Source organism: Pseudorasbora parva, chromosome 11, assembly GCF_024679245.1.
Source record: "Pseudorasbora parva isolate DD20220531a chromosome 11, ASM2467924v1, whole genome shotgun sequence".
Lineage (NCBI taxonomy): Eukaryota > Metazoa > Chordata > Actinopteri > Cypriniformes > Gobionidae > Pseudorasbora > Pseudorasbora parva.
In genome coordinates this window covers 19,012,361-19,036,889 of record NC_090182.1, presented here as the reverse complement: position 1 = coordinate 19,036,889, position 24,529 = coordinate 19,012,361, and positions in this window count along the sequence as shown.

The window sequence follows — 24,529 nt, the reverse complement described above, 5'->3', positions numbered from 1 at the left end:
TGGAGTTCAGGAGATTGTCTTGACCAGGACCACACCCCTAAATGCACTGAAGCTACTGCCATGTTTTTTGTTGATTAGATAATTGCATTAATAAGAAATTGAACAGGTGTTCCTAATAATAATTTAGGTGAGTGTATATTATAAGGGAATCATGTAGCGTCACAGGAAGCTAATTCATGCCACATGGGCTGTTGTATCTGCTGCATGTATATAGTGTACCATTCAAAAGATGTGCAGTTGTAATCAGCAAGTTTTCACTATTGATTTGCAAGGAGTGAAATTAGAGAGGGTCTTTTGAAGCTGCGGGCTGTCAGAGGCTGACCTCGGTCTGTGCACTCCTTCACCTCCAAGTTCTAATCCGCCTCAGAGACCAACCGTCTGCTTGTGTCAAACCTACGCACCATCAGTCTGACAGCAAGACGAGAGAGAAGAAGGAGACAAAGGGAGAGAGAGAGAGAGAGAGAGAGAGAGAGAGAGAGAGAGAGAGAGAGAGAGAGAGAGAGAGAGAGAGAGAGAGAGAGAGAGAGAGAGAGAGAGAGAGAGCTAACATCAGCAGCACTCAACACTAACTGAAGCAGCCAGAGCCAAACCTGCTCTTTAGCTTGAGTTAAAATTTGAAAAGCCGTCTTTCTCTCCAAGTGTAATGTATTGTTACAGTTTGGCCCCTCAGTTTACCCAGGCAAGGATGTAGAAAGTTTGCTGAGATATGCGTGTGCGCAAGATGAACGAGAGGGAGGAAGGCAATTAAAATTCAAACCCCGTTAGTCCTGCCATAAACATGCAGTGTGATGTGCGGAAACAGGGCCAAGCCCTGAGTGTGTTTTATTTAAGTGTGTGTGTAAAAGAGCCTACAGTGGTTTGATGTCTCAGTTGGCTTTCACTCCCTCCTCACTCACCCGTACAATCCCATATCTCCCATTTTTTAAATATATATATATATATATATATATATATATATATATATATATATATATATATATATATATATATATATATATATATATATATATATTACACAGTAAAACACTTTTACCCTTTTAACTCCCAACTAGCCTCTTTTTGTATTTACTTATTTACACATATGCAGCTCTTGTCTCTCTCTACCTCCCCCTATAGCTCGCAGTTAAATATTTACAGAATTCCTCTATCTCTAAGGACCGGCCCACTCCAGGCTGTGACAGGAACCAGCCTCTGACAGTAATGGAATGAGAGCGTGCATTTAGAAAACACATCGAGACACAGACGTGCAACGAGGCCGAATCATGACACCAAGGCTAATGTCAGCTAGTCAACGATGCCGGTGTTTTGCTGTCATGAGACCGACCTGGTCCATCCTGATTTTAGTTACAGACACTAATGTGACCTTGTGGATGTTATGGAGAAAGAAAATAAAATAAAAAGTTGAGATAGTTTAAAGAAAAAAAAAGAACACAACAACAACAACAATATAAGATGCACAAAATGATTGGGGTAGTTTATGTTGCTTTCATCTTGCCGTTTAATTTCCGTCCTTGAAAGCTTTCGGTGTACCATTGTATAGACATTCACTGCATGAAAGGAAAGTATGTATTGCTACATGGTTACATTTGTAAATCTAAGTGTGTGTGATGTTTGGAGAGCACATTAGTGTCCCTTATAGCACTGAGTGGAATGTCAAACTAAAACATCTTTGGAACTCAGGGTGACGTTTTCATGCACAGACACTGTCCCAGTTCATGCAAATAAAGCCATGAATATTTAAAAGCAATGCAAATGAGAATGCATGACAAACAAGGCTTTTAGCTGGAAATTTAATTTTATGTTTACTTGCTCTTTCTCTCTCTCTCTCTCTCTCTCTCTCTCTCTCTCTCTCTCTCTCTCTCTCTCTCTCTCTCTCTCTCTCTCTCTCTCTCTCTCTCTCTCTCTCTCTCTCTCTCTCTCTCTCTCTCTCTCTCTCTCTCTCTCTCTCTCTCTCTCTCTCTCTCTCTCTCTCTCTCTCCTTTCCTTTCCTTTCCTTAATTTTTAGAGACTATTCTGACTATTCTGCTGTTTTGAATTCAAGCTGTTTTAGAATGCCAATGAAACATCATTCCACATAGACTGCAGAATAATAATTTTATTATTATTATTTTACTTTACTTATTTAGGGCCAGATTTACTAACAGTTTGCTTCAACACAAACCCTCTTTTTGCATAAAAAAAACTACTGTCAGGATTCACTAAAGATGTGCAGTGGTAAAATAGCGCTGAACAGGCATGTACACGGTTATTTTTGAGGCTGACATTATTGTATATTTATTTGTAGGAGTTTCCCTTTCAGGCACCAAATTTATGGGAGGAGAGTATTGTGGAAATTACCTGAATATAAATATAAATCTAGATTGATTATATATATATATATATATATATATATATATATATATATATATATATATATATATATATATATATATATATATATATATATATATATATATATATAATATATGTATGTATATTGACTGGTACGTTTTATAAAAAAATCTACATTTTTGTCAAAATACATTCAGATCAGATTCAGACCGATTATCAAATACAGATGGATTAGATTGAGTCCATCAACACCCCTAATGCTTGCACAGTCCTGTAGCTCGTCCTGGGTCAACATTTCTCATGATTCAAGCATTTATAAAAATATTTTTGAGATTGCTGTTGTAAGATTTCATTGGTAATTTCATGAAATGTAACCGTAAGCTTGGCAAAACGTTTTGGAGAATTTGATGTTTCCCCATTCAAAGATATATGGAAAGTATTCACAGCCCTTCACTTTTTCTTTTCTTTGTTTGTTGTTGTTACAGTGTTATTCCAAAATGGATTAAATTCATTATTGTTTCCCTCAATACTACAAACAATACCTCATAATGACAATGTGAAAGAAGTTTGTTTAACATTATATATATATATATATATATATATATATATATATCGCCATGACACACCAAATTAAACTCAGGTCCATCTTGTTTCCACTGATTTCTACATCTTGATTGGAATCCATTTGTGGTAAATTCAGTTGATTGGACATGATTTGGAAAGCCACAAACCTTTCTTTATAAGGTCCCGCAGTTAACAGTACATGTCAGAGAACAAACCCAACAATGAAGTCCAAGGAATTGTCTTTAGACCTCCGAGACAGGACTCTATCGAGGCACAGATCTGGGGAATGGTACAGACACATTTCTGCTGCATTGAAGGTCCCAATGAGCATAGTGGCCTCCATCATCCATAAATGGTAGAAGTTTGGATCCACCAGGACTCTTCCTAGAGTTGGCCACTCGGCAAAACTGAGTGATCTGGGAAGAAGGGAAATCTGATTGCCACTCTGACAGAGCTCCAGCATTTCCAGAAGAACAACCATCTCTGCAGCACTCCACCAAACAGGCCTGTATGGTAGAGTGGCCAGATGGAAGCCAATCATCAGTAAAAGGCTGCCTGGGGTTTGCCAAAAGTCACCTGAAGGACTTTCAGACGATGATAAATAAAATTATAACTACAACTATAGTTACAAAGATTGAACTCTTTGGCCTGAATGGCAGGCGTAATGTCTGGAAGAAACCAGGCACCACTCATCACTTGGCCAATACCATCTCTACAGTTAAGCATGGTGGTGGCAGCATCATGCTGTGGGGATGTTTTTCAGCAGCAGGAACTAAGAGACTAGTCAGGATCGAGGGAAATAATTATGCAGTAATGTGCAGAGACATCCTTGTTTAAAACCTGCTCCAGAGCACTCTGGACCTCAGACTGGGGTGAAGGTTCATCTTCCACCAGGTCAGTGACCCTAAGCACACAGCCAATTTAACAAAGGAGCGGTTACAGGACAACTCTATGAATGTACTAAAATGAAGCATAAAAATTATTTATAACTTTAGTAAATAAATGATACTATATTTTTCAATAAGATTTAATTGATTTATTTTTTTATTTATAATTTTTTACTGTTGTAAAAAAATATACAGAAAGGAATAGCATATGGTATTTTCTTTTGTCTATTAAACGTACTTAAAAAAAAAAAAAAAAAACAGTATATTGCATATGCCCTTGAGCATGCATGTTCGTTAAAGACCGGTAATGAGAAAAAGAGAACGCGGCAGGAAAAGAAGAGGTCACACAAAACGTTTTAAAACCTAAGAGTACAGTGATTCACCTTGAAGAGCGCTTGAAACAAGAGAACGTTCCTGTTTCCCCCCTTTCTCGCACCATGCCCTAGTTTTTCATAAGGTCTTATGAGTCCTGACACTTCATTAGCAGCACTCAGCTCGAGTTTTGTCCACATGGTCAAGGTCAAGACATGTCTACTAAGTCATAGTCGAGCTGCCCTTACTGGAGCTTTTTTCATCTCTTTTCCTCTCCACTTTCTTCTGGGTGTTTCAGTCTTTTGGCCAAAGACACACTCAGTTATTGGACTGAAGGTAAAAGGTGCTCATAGCTGTTACTTGGCTCCACTTTTCTTCTAAATAACCCTCTTTGGGTTACCTTTCTTCTAATCTTGTGAAATGTCTGGATCATTTGATTCACCTGCTTTCTAAAGCTGCTTTTCTTATTGCCAGTTATGTCATTACTGCAGTAACTAGAGTCACTAAAAGAGTCCTAGAATGTAATTTACATGCTTTGTGCCATGATACAATTTCACAGAGGCAGAGAAAGAGCACTAATTAAGTTAGTCTGGGTACATAGGCAGGTGTCAGTGACACATTCAGAGTGGTGAAGCCATCAAGCGCATGGTTCCATGGCCAGAAAAATGATTCAGTATGCTATTTCATCTGGGTGTGAGGTATTTGAGAAAGCATTAAAGTCTGAAAAAACTGTAAATATTCTTTAATGTAAAAAGGTGTGAATGGGGACCTTGGCGCTGAGGGAAATCTTGTTCACATCAATATCGATGGAATTAATATCCTTCTACTGGAAGAACTCAGAACTCTACGGCTCAGCCAATGCATTCTAATATGAAACATTTCAAATCGCTTTATGCCAATGTGACCTGACTAACAGGATTGGTTAGCGCACTGCAGAGTATAGACAGAGGAGTGGAAGATAAAAGAGGAAAAAAGTTGGACAGAAAGAGAATAGAAAAAAGTTTTAGATGGGGGTTATTAAAGGACAATCTTCTTTTATGGTCATAACCAATTCACTCTGAAAGGGTCTGGCAAGTTTAACCAAAACGAAATCTATCCCAATTCACAGCTGGAGCTCACATGGAAGTGTCTTTCTTAAAAAAAGTGAACTTCCTGTTCATTTATGCTGTAAATGTGGTGTAAACCAGGTTTTAACTGCAGCAGGGTCTCTTTCTGACTTTCCCTGTGTTGTTCTGAAGTTTAATTGGAGTTGATGTGTGGCTCCAAGGCCTCGACTTTCCTGCTTTTGCACTAATTCTGCTCAGTTAAACTCAGGGGGGTGAGTGTGAGAGAGAGAAGGAGAGAGAATAATAGACTAAGGCAGCTGTAAGGGTTTTATTCCATACAAGTGTCAGTACCAGTTGTGTGCTGGGAGCCAGGGGCTGACAGGGGCCTGACCATAAATTAGCCAGTAATCAAGCCTGAGCCACCTGGACATCAATGTGTGTGTGTGTTTATGTGTGTGTGGCCAGTACCGGGCCCCCTCTGGGATGCAGTGTATTATGGCCTTGAGTGAGTGTTGAACGTTGCTGAATTATCTTTCAGACAATAAATCACATTCTGAGACATGCCAGCACTCACCATTCAGAGCACACAGCTTCTAAATATATTCTTTGCTCTTGTCTTCTTCCCGTCGTTTATTCTTCTTAAAATTGCTTCCTTTATCTCCATTTCTTTATTTGCACAAGTAGTTGGTACAACTGCACTCCAACACACAAACAGATGGTTTAAACCATGATTTCATTCATCTAATGTAAAAAAAGAACAAAAACAATGTTCACTTGATATCATTTTTTTTCTTTCTTGTTTTCAATTGAAGATCATCTAGATAGATAGTGACTATATTAACTGAGACAACAAAAGAGACTTATGTTGATTCACTTAATGACCTGACTCAACTGAGCTGATTCATTTAAACAGTTCTTTCACTGTATGTGCTATTTGAACAGAGTGATTCATTAGGGAATGTCGTGATTCGGTCTCTAGCCAGCATCCACACAACTGACTTACCGATGCATCACCATTACAGTGCGTCGGCACTGACATTTCTGTAACATCTTTATTCCCACATAGATGTCTGTTTATTCTGTCAGAAACTGTTGAACTGAAAATAAGGAATATTACTTTAAATGGACTCTTCCACATCAGAATTGCATCAATAAATCGCCACTGGACACCTGTCAAATGGAATTTAAGCATGAACTTTTAGATGTTGACCCAATGATGGCAAGTCTGAAAGAAAAGGGCAATGTTCTTATATTTACACTGTAAGGGACCATACACAGTGAAATTGAGGAAGAAAAGTCTCAAAACAATATAACCCGACTGCAGAAATTTTAGAATGTCCCAGAGCAAGATGCTGCACAAGAGGCAAGATACAAGATGCGTGCGGAATGGTCAAAGTCATCCATTTACTATGTTTACAAAGAAAAATAATAGAAAAGAAATGCCATGAAATGCACAAATGTATGATGTGTGAACTAACCCTAACATTTGAAAATTGGAAGGAGCCATTCGCATTTTTTATGCAACGTATTATTAATTAGAAATGGCTTGCTCACGTGAGACGCAGTGACCAAAGATTTACATCTAGCATGTTTACAAAATAATAAATAAATAATAATAGTCATAATAATAATAATAATACATTTTAATAAAAAGTAAATAATAAAAATAGAAAAATATACATGTTCTTATTTCTCATAACCATAGTCTTTCATATTGTCCTTCAGTTTTCTTTTCATCCACTTCAAGAGGACTACACTCAATCAATAGAGAAGTCTCTGAAGGTTCCATATTCAGAAACACATTCGTGAGGGTCATTTTTACCACACATTTCATGTTATCGCTTGTTGATTGTGTGTTGTATATGTGTTTTATTGTGAACCTTTATTCAGAAAAAAATGATTATTTGGTTGTCATTGCTTGTCTTTTGAACCGAACTAACATTATGTACAGACAGAAGAATAAAAAGAGAGAAATTGAGTGAGAGAGAGACAGCACAGCACAGCAAAATAGTAAGTAATAGTTAGAAATAGTAAGAAATCCTATATGGCTTAAATAAATCAGTGGGTGACGCTGTTCAAACATCTTCTGACAGCATCCGCCTCTTACCTGTCATATCACTTAATATGATTTTCAGCACAGCGATGTTACAACTTTTATAAGCAGATCTCTCTTCCATAATTCCCTACACACAGTAATATCCCACATTATAAGTGCAGTATCTGAATGGCTTATTTATTTTGCATCATAACTTATTACAAAGTTATGATGCAAATGATTGAATAACAGAACATTGCCCAAAGCATCACACCAAGGCCGGCTTGCCTTCTTCCGATAGTGCACCCTGGTGCCATGTGTTCCCCAAGTAAGTGACACACACACCCCCAGCCATCCATGTGATACAAGAATATGTGATTCATCAGACCAGGCCACCTTCTTCCATTGCTCCGTGGTCCAGTTCTGGTGCTCCTGTTTTGCACTGGAGAGGGGTCAGCATGGGCACCCTGACTGGTCTGTGGCTATGCAGCCCCATATTCCACAAAATGTGATGCACTGTGTATTCTAACACCTTTTAAAAAAAAACAGAAATTAACTTATCCAAACCCGGATTAAGTTCTTGAGCAATTTGAGCTACAGTAGCTTGTCTGGTTGATCGAACAACACAGGACAGCCTTAGGTCCCCATGTGCCTCAATGAGCCTTGGCCGCCCATGACCCTGTTGCCGCAGTTCACCACTGTTCCTTCTTTGGACCATTTTTGATATATACTGACTGGGAACCGGAAACACCCCAAAAGAGCTGCAGTTTTGGAGATACTCTTACCCAGTTGTCAAACTCGCTCAAATCCTTACGCTTGCCCATTTTATCATGTCTCAAACACATTGAGTTTGAGGCCAACATGTTCTCTTGATGCCTAATATATCCCACCCACTAGCAGGTGCCATGATGAAGAGATAATCACAATACCTCATAATGCTATGCCTGATCAGTGAATACTTTGTCTATGGTAGCAAAATATCAAACCCCACTGTATGTGAACACAAAGTACCTGCTAAATCATAGCTTTTGTTCAATTGTATGAATTTAGAATCTCTACAGATATCAATTATGGCTTTGTCTGTGGTCTTTATGTACTTAAATAAATCAATTATTAATTCGGCTGACGAAACCTAATTCAAAGAGCCACTGAACATCGTTGAGTTTCCTCATATGTTGTGTGCCTGGGGGCCAATTACCTCCTCCATTAGTACAGCTGTTTTTGTCCTTGATGCCTGATATATTTGGGCTTGGAGAGGACCACTGATCTCTTTAGGACATTAGAGAAAGAAAAGCACAAAAGAAGAAACGAGAGACTCTTCAGTCATTATTCTAGCCTGATGAGAGCTGCCAAGCCATTACAAGCATATTCATGGATGCCTCGCCAGTAATGAGGACCCACATTCAGAGGACAAGAGGGTCATTAGAAAGCCTTTAAGGAAGCACCCACTCTCTTGAATATACAGCTCGATCCAGACACACACGCAAACGCACACACACACACACACACACACACACACACACACACACACACACACACACACACACACACACACATACACACACACACACACACACACACACACACACACACACACACACACACAGATAGAAATATCTCAATAATTGGACTTTTTTTCAGAGCTCTGTGTTTATAGAAAACAGACAATTATAATTGTATTCATTCATCTGGCATGTTTTTGTGTTAAATGGGAATTGAACTTGGATATCGTAACTACAGCAACCAGCGGCAATCGCATTCCATGTGGGGCGCGTTGGGTGCAATGTTCTTAGATTTACACTGTAAGGGACCATTCACACAGTGGAATGGAGAAAAAAACTGTCTCAAAACAATAGCCAGAGCACATACATTTTAGAATGACAAGTCATGCAACACGACACTGACAGCAACAACAAAAAATAAAGAGATAGTTTACAAAAAACGTATAAATCTGTCATTTACGCACCTGAATGTTGTACCAAATCTGCTTGAGTAAATTACTTCTGTGGAACACAAACAAGATTATTTAACCCTCATCCTTCCCTTGGGTCTATTTTTTTTTTTTTTTAATTTAATTTTATTGAGTATTCATCCGATTGGTCCAGGACCCTATAGGACTTGTGTCACTTGAACAACAAATGCAAAACATTTTTTTACTGGATTTGAGGAGTTTTGTGGTTGAAATATGGAATGCATGGAATGTTTCAGTATATATAGACAAACCTAAAAATGCTAAAACTACCAAACAATATTTTATAAATGTCTACATGTGTATCTGAATGCATACTGAAGATAAACTGACTTTAGCATCCAGTGGAACAGCACATTTGCTCTATATAGAGCTATAACGCATCTAGTCATTAAATATCATGTTTTATTATCTTTTCCCGTAAGAGGAAGATATTTTGAGCTGAATTAAAAGGGTTATGCATGACATAAGAATAAAAAAAGAATATAAATAATGTGTAAAGAATAAAAAAAATCTAGCAATTTAAAGGTAAAAAAGAAAAGAAAAAACAAAGCTTTAAATTAAAATGAAAAAGTTAAGTATAATTTTAGGGCTTCTGGTCATTTTGACCGATGAGGGAACAATTTATTACAAAATGCAAGAGATGAGGGTTAAAAGTCAATAGGGTCCAAAACAATACTGAACTCCATTGCATGTTTTTTTTTTATGTATATATATCTTGCGTGAGAAAAAGTCAAACAGTTTCGGAACAACATGGGAACGTAGATAGACAGTATTTAAATTTTTTAGGCGAACTGCCCCTTTAAGGCTAATGAAGCACTTATGAATACTTCAAATAAAACCGCAGGAAATATGCTTCACAAAATATCAATGCTTTAACATGCACTGTTACACAATTAGGACAATTGGCTTCATATGTTAATGGTTATGTATATACACATGTACGCACAGGGCGAGCTTATTCAGGTGCGAGATGCAAGTTTAGTTGCACCTGTTCCCCAGGTGGCCCTTGGCACTCAAACTCAGGTGTGCATGAACTGAGATGGCCACCGGGCGGGCATGCTCTAATAATTCACAGCCTCTTTGACAGACATGAATGCCTCTCATCCATCTTTAAATGTCTCCTCACGTCAGCTCTGAGAGAAACATCTGGAAGAGTCTTCTTCTGCTTTCACTATAATGCTATATTCCCTTTTTTAATAATTATTTTAGTCTACCTTTTGAAGCATTTTAAAGAGATTATATGACTGAATGTCAATCTTTCCTTGAGTCCCACATACCCCATTTCCTTGCCTGTAAACCCTAAATTGAAAGGCCAAAAAAATGAGTTCGGCCTATTCCCAAACTAACTTGTTTATTTATTTGGAGGCTGTCTGGTTTCATCTTTCTCTGCTGTCAATTTAATATGGGGACACAGGTTGTTTTTCAGGAAGTACATTTTACATTGGACATCAAGTGGCGACCCAACATAAAAAATATCAAACAATGAAATCCATTAATATCACGACTGCATTGTCTCAACAATACCTCTCCAATTTCAGGTTTCACGCTCTCAGCAGTCAATAATTCACTGCTCAAAACACTTGTATTTGGCACAAATCATGTTTACCCTTGTCCATTATTTTCAAGTAGGAGAGCATGTCACAGCCCGACCATGCTGGCATCCGTCTGATTTGGCTCAATTCTATCAAATGACGGATGAATTTACGACAAAATGCTGTACAATTTGAGTCGCCAACAATCTTTAATGTCAACAACAAAACGTTAAAGTTAAAAACCATATTTTGTTCTCCTAACTATGTAAATATAACAATAATATGCTTACTTGCATGCTCTTATTTCCATTTAGCATTCTCAGTCCTTGTTTATCTTATCCCACCCGCACTGCCCTGAGCGTATTTCAATCCCGTGTCAACCGGCACTGAGACAGCCACGTTAACAAGAACACTAAAGACCACAAACTGTAGTGTCAGTTGCAAGCATACCTCTTGATATTTGATGAGTGAGGTTTACCGGCTGGTCTCTGTACACTTGCAGTTCGCAGTCCAACAATTTTTGGGTTCCATTCCAAAGGTTAAAAACCAACCTGGAAGCCTTGATTCTGCAACTGAGGAAACAAGTGTGAAAGGTAGGGTTAATTCAGAATAATTGGGATATTTTTCCCACAGTCATCTTAATGGCATCCCAATCAAAAGGTATCCCAATTCAATTCTGACTTTAAATCTAAGAAATACTTTGTCTGGCTATCACCAGACCAAGCTCAATGTAAAACGTAACATTGGTCTGGGGAGTCTGCCCTGTATTTCCTTAATGCACAATTGGATAGTCCTTCAACCCATCAGACCACAAGAGGTGTGATCAACTGGCAATGACCCATCATTTCTCTATGTGTCATCGTGTTAAACCTGCCAATAGTGCACCAGAGGAATAAGCCAGCCTGTGATTGGTTCCCACACAAGTGTTACTGAAGCAGTAGAAATTATTGTACAGGTTTCCAAGTCAACTTTATTTAAATAGTTTTTTTACAATGACAATTGTTTCAAAGCAGCTTCACAGTGTTAAACAGGAAAACATTGCAACAAAATTTGATCCAGCTGTACAGTCGTTCTGGAGAAAAAATAATTAGTAAAAAATAAAAAAAAAAGAGTTATAGTTACTCAACTACTTGTTCCAAATAGTAACTGAGTTAGTAACTGAATTACTCTATAATAAAAGTAACTTGTTACCAGGCAAAGTAACTATTTGCGTTACTGTAATATATATATATATATATTTGTTTTAACCAGCTTTCACAAGTCAGTTGAAATGAGTAAAACAAGTGTTGGTCAAGTTACGTGTTGTAAAATAATATGTAAAATAACTTGGATGCCCCCAATATTAAATGAATGAAATGGACAGTAAATAGAATAAATTATTATTATAAAACATTGTACACTAATCTACACTATTTTAATGTTGCTGTGGGACAATGTGAGAGACACCTATCAAATTCAATACTTTATTGTAAATATCAGTAATATAGTGGAACAATATTTTTTTTATTATTATTGTTTAGAACTGTAATATTTATTGCACAGACCCCAACTGGCCATCAAACAAATCTAAAAATAAATGATGCTCCTGAAGAAAAGTCTACCAAAATTAGAAAATAATAATAATAACAATAAATATATTAGCACACAGCCTAGACTCTTTGAGGTGGACATTTAAATTCTAAAACTGTCACACAACTTCACACAACTGGTAGTCATAATGTAGCCTGGGCTTACCCACACTCTCGTGGGTATTTTCGCAATGATTGCCCGGAAATTATCTGACTCAACTGCTGACAATGGCAGCATGTCCTCAACTATATATCTACTGTATATATTATTTTGTTAAATTCTGTCTGGGTGATAAGAGTTTGTGAGGGACAAAAACCTAGTTTTGGTATCTTTAATGTCGTGCCTCTGTCTACTCCTTTGGTAGCGGAGCTCACGTTATCCTTTGCGTTCACCGATGTGGAGACTCTTCCTGGGCATAAGTTGCACGTTACATAAACATTCTTACCTTTCACCTCAATGAGGGAAAAGTAGTGCTTATGCTTCCAGTTTGCGAAAGCTACCTTTGAAGTCATTGGACATGCCATCGCGCTGACGCCTGGACCTGGTCGCATGCTCATGCGTGCGCGTGCCTAAGCCAATCATGAATCATAACTGATTATGATAGGTGGGTGAGAGACAACCACAAATGATGATGTGTACAACACACACACACACACACACACACACAGCTGCAGGTCTGCTGACAGAGAGCGTGCCTGTTCGGATGAAAACCGCTTCAGTGAGCTCAACTATAGTAACGGCACATTTTACTCTCAGTAACAGTAACGGCGTTGTAAAGTGGGAAACAGTAATTCGTTTGATCGTTACTGACAAAAAAAAAAAAAAAAAAACGCTGTTAGTACTGCCGTTTATCGATAATGCCGTTATTCCCATCACTGATCATATATCAATATGTTTTATTATCATTTTATTTGGATATTTCGTTGAAAACTTTAGTTGAAATTTTAGTATCCCTAACTGAGCCAAGCCCAAGGCAATAGTGGCAAGGGCAAGGAACCAAACCTCCATCAGGGGATGATGAAGAAAAAATAAACCTTGAGAGAAACCAGGCTCAGTCGGACTGAGCTTGACAGGGCAAAATCAAATTGCCGGCAGTTAAAGCTGGGTTTACCCAGTCTAAGAATTACTTGTTGTTTCCTCAATTGCAGACATTTCAATTTAATTGCTAACAATTGCAATGTTAAATCTCACAATGTGACTTTGACTGTCCTCAGTTATTTTTCCTAAATATTTTTTTTTGTCCCCCCAACATACTCAACAAAGTACCTACATATTATACACTGCAGTTTCCAGCTGAAATGACTAATAGTGACAGTAAAGCAGACTTTTACAAACACAAACGTTTATTCCTTCTCCCACAAGACACAATTACAGACTAGTAACACAGCAATAAATTAGCAATGCATTATTAACACTCTAGTATCTATTGCAGATGTCATGAACTGTTTAAAAAAAAGATATGTATACTGTTGTCTGAGGTAAACTTATGACATTCATGGGGTTTTCACTTTCAAAAGCATCCTAATGAATAAGCAATGGGCTATTTTCTACACTGGTTTTGAGGCTGTCTCCTGGACATTGGGTTTTGATGGGCGTGTCACACCGGAGACTTGGAAAGTAAATGCCCACAGCTAGGATTGGATAAGATTTGCATATTTAATGAGCTTCTGCTCCCCTGTCAGTTCACATGCGTTGTTATACTTTTTGGTAGCAAATCTGGAAAACACATAGCCCCAGGACGTTGGGCTTTGCGATTCCTGGCCCTTACATGTCCGAGTCTTTCCCCGAATCGCAATGAACCAACAAATAAAGGATTCTCCAGCCTGTGACATAGTGCTAAAGTATTGTTCTGTTACACTCTAAAAACTTCTACTATGATTTACTCAATTTTTTTTGGTGAAACATTTTACACAAAAAAAATGAGTCAGTTTTAAAGCAGCAAAATCAATTACAGACAACAACAATAACAACAACAAAAAGTAGATCTGAGTAACTGCATTTGTTAAATTAACAAATACAATTAAGTAGAAAAAAATTGTTAAAAAAACAATATTTATGACTAATATGAACACTTTTTATTTGTGAGTATTATTAACTTGTATAGTATAACTGTAATTTCCTCTACCTTTGTAAAATACTCCACAGTTGGGTGTTTTAAGCAACACAGCAGGTGTTTCAAAGACTGACGCCACACGTTAACTTAAGTTGACTCACACTGCATCCCTGTATGTTATTTTGCATTAAATAAAATGCTTTTTAGTGTGACCATTTTGATTTTGCTCTGGCCCGGCTTTTCCCACCCTTCAAAGCACGCACACTCAGAATGTAGATGATTTGATGAAATGTATTTTCCTGCACACAGAGCAGTGGAAAAGAGAGAAAGTAGTGAGTTCAGTGACGATACAGCTCCATCCACAGCAGTTCTCTCTAGCTCTGCTATTCTCAATATAACTATAACTCACTGAAAGTTTTTCTTTTCTTTTTCTTATTAAACATATTGCTTTGTGATCGTATAGACCATTTTTAACATCAATTAAGGATGACATGAATAGATAAATATAATAATTCATCATATATGAGACTAATTATACATAATTACACCTTGTGTTACTCTAGAATTAAATGAATGGAAATAATATTTTCAGTAAAACCAGGAATTATGGTTGTTACAAAATCTGGTTTGCATGCCGTCAACGTGCCGTCGAGATTGACCGACTGAATGGGAACTATCAAATACACAAAATTATAAACAGAAAACTCATTCTAGATGTCAATTAGAGTTCAATGTGTGCAATCCCCTTCATACATCGTCTAACATTCAATATGAAACTTTTATTTTTAACTTTTAATACGGAGCTGCAGTAGAAATGACACACCCACAGGAGTTCTCTCTAGCTCTGCTGCAGATCGTTCGAACGCCATGAACTACAGCGCCACCAGCGCAGCCAATAGGAAGTGTGAACACATTACAACAGGATTTATTTAGAGAATCCTTGAACTATGACTATCCCGTTACATTGGCACATGTCACAGGCCGGAGCGGACCGCCACTTAGCGTGAGTCCCGCTCCTCCCTTAGTTTCCACCCCGAGGAGGTCCCAGAAACACCCCAATGACCAGACGGACGAGGAACAGGGTAAGTTAAGAACCAATATTTATTTATCTTTAAAAGAGATTTATGAAGAGGGGAAGGGGGAGGGGATACTAAAAAGGGGAACACCAGTCCTCCAGGACTGGGGCCTTGGTTTCTCGAGTCGCTCCTGGTTTTCGACAGATCTTCCCAGCTCTCTCTCTCTCGTCGTCGTTCACGCCTAGGTTTACAGGTGAGTGTACAGGACCATACACTGGGCTCTTAGCTTTGGACGTGCAGGTGAGTATACAGGACAGTACACTGGGCTCTTAGCTTTGGGGCATACAGGTGAGTATACAGGCGGTACACTGGGCTCTTAGCTTTGGGCACACAGGTGAGTATACAGGCGGTACACTGGGCTCTTAGCTTTGGGGCATACAGGTGAGTATACAGGCGGTACACTGGGCTCTTAGCTCTGGGCATACAGGTGAGTATACAGGCGGTACACTGGGCTCTTAGCTTTGGGCATACAGGTGAGTATACAGGCGGTACACTGGGCTCTTAGCTTTGGGGCATACAGGTGAGTATACAGGCGGTACACTGGGCTCTTAGCTCTGGGCATACAGGTGAGTATACAGGCGGTACACTGGGCTCTTAGCTTTGGGCATACAGGTGAGTATACAAGCAGTACACTGGGCTCTTAGCTTTGGGCATACAGGTGAGTATACAAGCAGTACACTGGGCTCTTAGCTCTGGGCATACAGGTGAGTATACAGGCGGTACACTGGGCTCTTAGCTTTGGGGCATACAGGTGAGTATACAGGCGGTACACTGGGCTCTCAGCTTTGGGCATACAGGTGAGTATACAAGCGGTACACTGGGCTCTTAGCTCTGGGCATACAGGTGAGTATACAGGCGGTACACTGGGCTCTTAGCTTTGGGGCATACAGGTGAGTATACAGGCGGTACACTGGGCTCTTAGCTTTGGGCATACGGGTGAGTATACAGGCAGTACACTGGGCTCTTAGCTTTGGGCATACAGGTGAGTATACAGGCGGTACACTGGGCTCTTAGCTTTGGGCTTACAGGTGAGTATACAGGCGGTACACTGGGCTCTTAGCTTTGAGGCATACAGGTAAGTATACAGGCGGTACACTGGGCTCTTAGCTCTGGGCATACAGGTGAGTATACAGGCGGTACACTGGGCTCTTAGCTCTGGGCATACAGGTGAGCATACAAGCAGTAACACTGGGCTCTTAGCTTTGGGCATACGGGTGAGTATACAGGCAGTACACTGGGCTCTTAGCTTTGGGCATACAGGTGAGTATACAGGCGGTACACTGGGCTCTTAGCTTTGGGCTTACAGGTGAGTATACAGGCGGTACACTGGGCTCTTAGCTTTGGGCATACAGGTGAGTATAAAGGCGGTACACTGGGCTCTTAGCTTTGGGCTTACAGGTGAGTATACAGGCGGTACACTGGGCTCTTAGCTTTGGGGCATACAGGTAAGTATACAGGCGGTACACTGGGCTCTTAGCTCTGGGCATACAGGTGAGTATACAGGCGGTACACTGGGCTCTTAGCTCTGGGCATACAGGTGAGTATACAGGCGGTACACTGGCTCTTAGCTTTGGGCATACAGGTGAGTATACAAGCAGTACACTGGGCTCTTAGCTTTGGGCATACAGGTGAGTATACAAGCGGTACACTGGGCTCTTAGCTCTGGGCATACAGGTGAGTATACAAGCAGTACACTGGGCTCTTAGCTTTGGGCATGCAGGTGAGTATACAGGACCATACACTGGGCTCTTAGCTTTGGACGTGCAGGTGAGTATACAGGACAGTACACTGGGCTCTTAGCTCTGGGCATACAGGTGAGTATACAGGCGGTACACTGGGCTCTTAGCTCTGGGCATACAGGTGAGTATACAGGTGTAACGGATTCACAGAGGCAGGATTCAATTGCAAGTAACTCTGTTTAATGACAGAAGTGTCACAGAAGCCAAAACTCAGAACACAGAAGAAGTCCGGATAAGACGGAGCAGTGAGAGAGACTCTGTTGGCGACACAGGCAGGCTGTGAGCAGCAGTGACTCGGGAGCGCGGTTGAGGTAATCCGGGAAGGGATCCAGCGTTTCACGGAAGGGGGAAACGACAACCAACACGGAGACACAAGGGGAACATCCAACAACGCTCTGACAAAGACAAGAGAGAAACAGAGAGACTAAATAGGGTGAAGGTGATGAGTTGCAGCTGGTGCAGGTGATCAGCCACAGGTGCGTGATGAGCCAATCCCAGGCTCCGCCCTCACCTACATTCAACACGCACCCAAGAGTGAGACAGGGAATCCATGAACCGTGACAGTACCCCTCCCCCTAGGAGCGTCCCCTGACGCTCCCAGCCGACCTTACCTGTTGATTGTAATCATCAATAAGGGAGTGATCCAGAATGTCCCTAGCAGGAACCCAACTTCTCTCCTCCGGACCGTAACCTTCCCAGTCCACCAAGTACTGGAAACCGCGTCCCCTCCGTCTAGAATCCAGAATGCGATTAACCGAATAAGTTGGTTCCCCATCTACGAGTCGCGGCGGTGGGGGAACCGGGACTGGCGGATTAAGGTGGGAGTGAAAAACAGGTTTGATTTTGGATACATGGAAGGCGGGATGAATCCTCCTGTACGCCGGAGGGAGTTTGAGGCGGACTGTCACCGGACTAATGATCTTGGTGACAGTGAACGGGCCGATAAATTTGGGAGCAAGTTTATTAGATACGGAGCGGAGAGGAATGTTCTTGGTAGAAAGCCACACTTTTTGACCGACGACGTAAACGGGAGGCTTAGACCGGTGGCGATCGGCTTTAGCCTTGGTGCGCGCTCCCACCTGGAGCAGAGTCTCACGGGCTCTGGTCCATGTGCGATGACACCTCTGGATAAAGGCGTGAACAGAGGGGACCGCGACCTCGGAATCCAGACTAGGAAAAATAGGTGGCTGGTAACCTACACTACACTCAAATGGCGAAAGGCCCGTAGATGACACTGGTAACGAGTTATGAGCGTACTCAACCATAGAGAGTTGCTGGCTCCAGGATGAAGGATTCTTGGATACCAAACATCGCAACACTCTCTCCAGATCCTGATTGGCTCTCTCGGTCTGACCGTTGCTTTGGGGGTGATAACCCGAAGACAGACTAACCGTGGCTCCTAGTAATTTACAAAACTCCTGCCAAAATTTGGACACAAATTGGGAACCTCTGTCGGAGACCACGTCCATCGGGAGGCCATGTAACCGAAAGACGTGATCTACTACAGATACCGCTGTCTCCTTGGCTGAGGGTAATTTGGGCAAGGGAATGAAATGTGCTGCCTTCGAGAATCGGTCCACGACGGTCAAAACGACCGTCTTGCCCTGGGAGGGCGGGAGGGCGGTAACAAAATCTAGAGCGATGTGGGACCAGGGTCTCGAAGGAACAGACAGCGGCTGAAGTAACCCCTGGGGAGGTTGGTTAGATGTCTTACCAACCGCACAGACCGAGCAAGCCAAAATGAAACTGCGAATGTCGCGAGCCATAAGTGGCCACCAAAATCGTTGCTTTATTAAACTGCAAGTGCGGTTTACCCCTGGATGACAGGCAATGTTGGAGCAGTGACCCCATTTGAGGACCTCGGATCTTAACCCCTCCGGAACGAACAAACAACTCGGTGGGCCGCCGGGCGGGGGCGTTACCCCTTCTAAGGCCACTTTGACCTTCGATTCGATCTCCCATGTGAGTGTAGAGATAACTATCTTCTCTGGCAAAATACACTCGGGAGTAACCGGGCGTTCGGAAGCATCAAAAATACGAGATAAAGAGTCGGGTTTGATGTTTTTAGACCCGGGGCGGTACGAGAGAACAAAGTCAAAACGTCCGAAAAAAAGTGCCCACCGAGCCTGCCTGGAGTTGAGTCTTTTAGCAGATCTAATATATTCAAGGTTCTTATGATCCGTCCATACAATAAAAGGTACCCCCGACCCTTCAAGCCAATGACGCCACTCCTCCAACGCTAACTTGACGGCCAACAACTCTCTGTTACCAATGTCATAATTGCGTTCGGCAGGAGAAAGACGATGGGAGAAAAACGCGCACGGGTGCATCTTGTCATCTGAGGGAGAGCGCTGTGAAAGAACCGCTCCTACCCCCACCTCTGACGCGTCGACCTCTACCACGAACTGACGTGTGGGATCAGGGGCGACTAAGATGGGAGCCGAAACAAAGCGGCTTTTCAGTTTGGCGAATACAGCCTCGGCTGTATCGGACCACCTGAACGTCATTCGGGGAGAGGTCAAGGCAGTCAGAGGTGCGGCTAGTTGGCTGAAATTGCGAATAAAACGCCGATAGAAATTGGCGAACCCCAGAAACCTCTGTAGGGCCTTACGGGAATCTGGACTTGGCCAATCCATCACAGCCTTAACCTTGTCGGGATCCATGCGCATTCCCTCCGATGACACGATGTACCCTAAAAAAGGAACAGACTGTGCATGAAAAGCGCATTTCTCCGCCTTGACAAAAAGCCCATTCTCTAGCAACCTCTGAAGCACTCGTCTGACGTGTCGAACATGTTCCTGGAGAGACGAAGAAAAAATCAAAATGTCATCCAGGTAGACATATATGAATTGGTCGACCATGTCTCTCAACACATCATTAACGAGTGCCTGGAAAACCGCTGGGGAGTTGGAAAGGCCGAAAGGCATGACCAAGTATTCAAAATGCCCCCTGGGGGTGTTAAATGCGGTTTTCCATTCATCCCCCTCCCTGATGCGAACCAAATGATAAGCGTTACGTAAGTCCAACTTCGTGAAGACGGATGCTCCCTGTAACCTCTCGAAAGCTGAAGACATCAACGGCAAAGGATAGGTATTCTTTACCGTGATGTTATTCAGCCCTCGGTAATCAATGCAAGGTCGCAGAGAACCATCCTTCTTCCCCACGAAGAAGAACCCCGCCCCCGCTGGAGAAGAGGAAGGGCGGATGAATTTGGAGGCTAGAGAATCAGAAATATATTTCTCCATGGCCTCCCTCTCTGGAATAGAAAGAGAGTATAGTTTGCCCTTAGGCGGAGACTTACCTGGGAGTAACTCTATAGCACAGTCATAGGGACGATGCGGAGGGAGAGAAGCAGCTCGGGACTTACTGAACACTTCCTTCAGGTCGAGGTACTCCGGAGGCACGTTAGACAGATTCACCGTCTCACTCTGAAAAACAGAACGAGAAACAGACGAACAAGCAGACACCAAACAAGACTCATAACATTTATCACTCCACGCAGACACAGAGTTTTGTCCCCAGTCAACCCTTGGATTGTGTAACTCCAGCCAAGGGTGACCGAGGACAACGGGAGCCAAAGGGGAGTCCAGGATGAAAAATGAAATGCGTTCGGTGTGGTTGCCGGAAGTGATCAGTGTAAGTGGTTCAGTGGTGAATGAAATGTCAGGGAGAACTTGTCCGTTGAGTGCGTTGACAGAAATGGTGTTCTTGAGTGCAATGGTGGGTATGTTAAGTTTGTGAGCAAGGGCAGAGTCAATGAAGTTACCTTCCGCTCCCGAGTCGAGGAGGGCGAGGCTGGAATAATCCTGAGCTGCCCACAGCAATCTCACCGGGAGGAGAGTGGAGGATGAGGTCTTTTCCACGGAGATCCCGCCCGACAGTAGCCTTCCTTTTACCGCCGGGCGTGGTCTTTTACCGGGCAGGAGTCTAGCAGGTGTCCGTTCCCGCCGCAGTACAGGCAAAGACCACGGGATCTCCGTCTCGCCTTCTCCTCCCGGGAGAGCCGAGCTCGACCCACCTGCATGGGCTCCGGGTCGAAGGTGTAGCTGACCGCATCCGTAGCGCTGGGCTGAGGGCATTCGACACTCCCATGCTGAGGCTCCATCCTGGACCTCAGCCGACTCAGACGAGCGTCCACCCTCAAAGCAAGGTCAATGAGACCGTCAATCTTCTCCGGAAGGTCGATGGCGAATATCTCCTTCTGGATGCGGTCAGCCAGCCCATGCAGGAACATGTCCCACTGTGCCTCCTCGTTCCACTTGCACTCGGCGGCCAGGGTGCGGAACTCGATGGAATAATCCGAGACCGAGCGGTTACCTTGGCGGAGCTCTGCGAGTTGACGTGCCGCTTCTCTTCCGGTCACCGCTCGGTCAAACACCCTTCTCATCTCTGCCGCCAGTGTCTGGAACGAGGAGCAGCAAGGATGTTGGTTCTCCCACACCGCCGTTCCCCAAAGTGCGGCTCGTCCGGAGAGCAGGGTGAGGACGAATGCCACCTTGGATCTTTCCGTGTTGAAAGTCTGCGGTTGAAGAGCGAAAAACAAGGAACACTTGGTAAGGAAGGCTCTGCAATAATTGCTCTCACCGGCATAACTCTCGGGGGTAGGCAGACGTGGTTCCGGTTGCCGCGATGTAGATGGTGTGTGGGGAATCGGCGGTGGGTCGGGCACAGTGGGACCGACGAGTTGTTGCATCTGTTGGGTCAGCTCGGCCACCCGTGCCACCAAGGTGTGTACTGCCTGTCCTGTGGCAGTTAAGTTCGCCTCCTGCTGGTCCAGTCTCTCGTTGCTGCTGGTCAGTAGGGCGTTGATACTCGCTGAATCCATGGTTGGTCAGAGCGTTCTGTAACGGATTCACAGAGGCAGGATTCAATTGCAAGTAACTCTGTTTAATGACAGAAGTGTCACAGAAGCCAAAACTCAGAACACAGAAGAAGTCCGGATAAGACGGAGCAGTGAGAGAGACTCTGTTGGCGACACAGGCAGGCTGTGAGCAGCAGTGACTCGGGAGCGCGGTTGAGGTAATCCGGGAAGGGATCCAGCGTTTCACGGAAGGGGGAAACGACAACCAACACGGAGACACAAGGGGAACATCCAACAACGCTCTGACAAAGACAAGAGAGAAACAGAGAGACTAAATAGGGTGAAGGTGATGAGTTGCAGCTGGTGCAGGTGATCAGCCACAGGTGTGTGATGAGCCAATCCCAGGCTCCGCCCTCACCTACATTCAACACGCACCCAAGAGTGAGACAGGGAATCCATGAACCGTGACAACAGGACCATACACTGGGCTCTTAGCTTTGGACGTGCAGGTGAGTATACAGGACAGTACACTGGGCTCTTAGCTCTGGGCATACAGGTGAGTATACAGGCGGTACACTGGGCTCTTAGCTCTGGGCATACAGGTGAGTATACAGGCGGTACACTGGGCTCTTAGCTCTGGGCATACAGGTGAGTATACAGGCGGTACACTGGGCTCTTAGCTCTGGGCATACAGGTGAGTATACAGGCGGTACACTGGGCTCTTAGCTCTGGGCATACAGGTGAGTATACAGGACCATACACTGGGCTCTTAGCTTTGGACGTGCAGGTGAGTATACAGGACAGTACACTGGGCTCTTAGCTCTGGGCATACAGGTGAGTATACAGGCGGTACACTGGGCTCTTAGCTGTGGGCATACAGGTGAGTATACAGGACCATACACTGGGCTCTTAGCTTTGGACGTGCAGGTGAGTATACAGGACAGTACACTGGGCTCTTAGCTCTGGGCATACAGGTGAGTATACAGGCGGTACACTGGGCTCTTAGCTCTGGGCATACAGGTGAGTATACAGGCGGTACACTGGGCTCTTAGCTCTGGGCATACAGGTGAGTATACAGGACCATACACTGGGCTCTTAGCTTTGGACGTGCAGGTGAGTATACAGGACAGTACACTGGGCTCTTAGCTCTGGGCATACAGGTGAGTATACAGGCGGTACACTGGGCTCTTAGCTCTGGGCATACAGGTGAGTATACAGGCGGTACACTGGGCTCTTAGCTCTGGGCATACAGGTGAGTATACAGGCGGTACACTGGGCTCTTATCTCTGGGCATACAGGTGAGTATACAGGACCATACACTGGGCTCTTAGCTTTGGACGTGCAGGTGAGTATACAGGACAGTACACTGGGCTCTTAGCTCTGGGCATACAGGTGAGTATACAGGCGGTACACTGGGCTCTTAGCTCTGGGCATACAGGTGAGTATACAGGCGGTACACTGGGCTCTTTGTTTCAACTCACAGATCCGTAGTCAGGCAGAAGTCGGTCTTGGTGCTTCCTCAGATACAGGGCTTTCTCTTCGACCTAGGGAGGGATCGCTGACAACGTTCGATAATTCTTCGGTGGACACACATCAAAGGAAAGACTCACCCACTGCACTCCACACACACTCACGGTGAATTAGGGTCAGGATCACCACATTGGGCCGGGAGACAAGTCCTGGGTAGTAGACAGGATCAGTGCAAAAGATGACCATATGAAAACGTCAAGACCACGATCTTTCCACACGCTCCTTCCTCTTTTCAATACATTCCCAATGCCTTCTTAATGTAAACAATTTCTCCCAGGCAGTAACAATACATATCAACACAGTGGTTTCAACCATGAATGCTTCCAACACTTAGCTCATGTTTTCTTCAGCCCAATACTTCATTCTCGCTTCGCCCGGTCTGTATCATCCGCCTCGGGACGTCCCTCTGATCCACTGGTCGCTCCGTCTCACCCACCGCAATCGCCCAAATCAACTTCACCCCCCCGCCCCCGTTTGCCGGAATCACTCCACCCTTTGCAGGGATCAACTCTCTCCTTGCCCGAATCAACTCTGCCCTTCCTGTTCTCCCAGTGCCTTCTTTATATGCCTCCTTTGCTCCGATTTGTCCACCCATCGATCGCCACGTCCAATACACACACCTGTTCCCAATAACACGCTCTTGTCGTTGCCCGGAGTTACCGGAACTGATCGTGTGTTCCCTGTGCAATGGTCCGGGCGGACAATTTCCGCCATTTTAGGTTCCGCCATTTTAAGTTCCGCCATTTAAAGTCACTCCGTGACACACAGTTATGATTTTATAGATAAAACAAAACACACAAACCTGAATATCACAGAGGAAATGCCCCAATTCTGTGACGCTGAGAAGAAGAAACTGCTCTCTGGCGACTGAAGAAGAGAATTCAAATATCCGCACTCACTCAACCGTCGAGTTGTTGTCACGTCAGAGGGTGGGGGAGGGGAGCAGTGTTTTTATTGTTTTTAGGGAGCAGTGTGTGTACTAATAATCTTGATTTTAATTAAGTAATATTTGTGGTTCTTGAGACGGATCAGTTTAATTCTCCATTCTCAAATATTTTGAAAGAAATTTCACAAATGTATTA